Source organism: Arachis ipaensis, chromosome B08 (genome assembly GCF_000816755.2).
Source record: "Arachis ipaensis cultivar K30076 chromosome B08, Araip1.1, whole genome shotgun sequence".
In the NCBI taxonomy this organism is placed as follows: Eukaryota; Viridiplantae; Streptophyta; class Magnoliopsida; order Fabales; family Fabaceae; genus Arachis; species Arachis ipaensis.
Genome location: NC_029792.2, coordinates 9,232,584 through 9,233,170, shown reverse-complemented (window position 1 = coordinate 9,233,170; position 587 = coordinate 9,232,584).

Below are 587 nucleotides of genomic sequence, written 5' to 3'. Positions count from 1 at the left end.
TAAAATCATTGTCTCCTCATACTTTTTCGTACAATAATTCATTGGTCGGTAACAGTAACCAACTTGAGGACAGGTTAAGAAATAAAAAAAGAAGTACTACTACTTCTGATTAAAAACAATGGTCTAATTATAAAATAAAATTTACCCTGTTTTAATAAAAATAAACATCTTCTAAAAAAATGCACATACTTGAAAATATTGTTTTCAGCGCCACTGTTGTATGCTTGACAATTTGTGTATGTTTGACGATGATTTGATGGACACATGCAAATAATTTATGAATTGTAAGTTTCCTCAAACAGAATATATATTATTTGACTTTAATTTCATTGAGAAAAAAGAATTATTAGAGGCTTCAATGCTTAAAGAAAAGAAGGGATATTAATGTTGCGGCCATCGTTGTTGGTGGCCACGTTTTCCACTCTGCGTTTTTAGGTTCATCACATCACATCATAACCCTAAACCAATTAACAACAACATCATTCATTCTGATAGAGATACATCATTGCCTTTTATTAGTTGTCGCAATAGTTCTAAATATATAAATTAGTGGTTAATATATTTAAAGCAATTTCTATAAATACCAA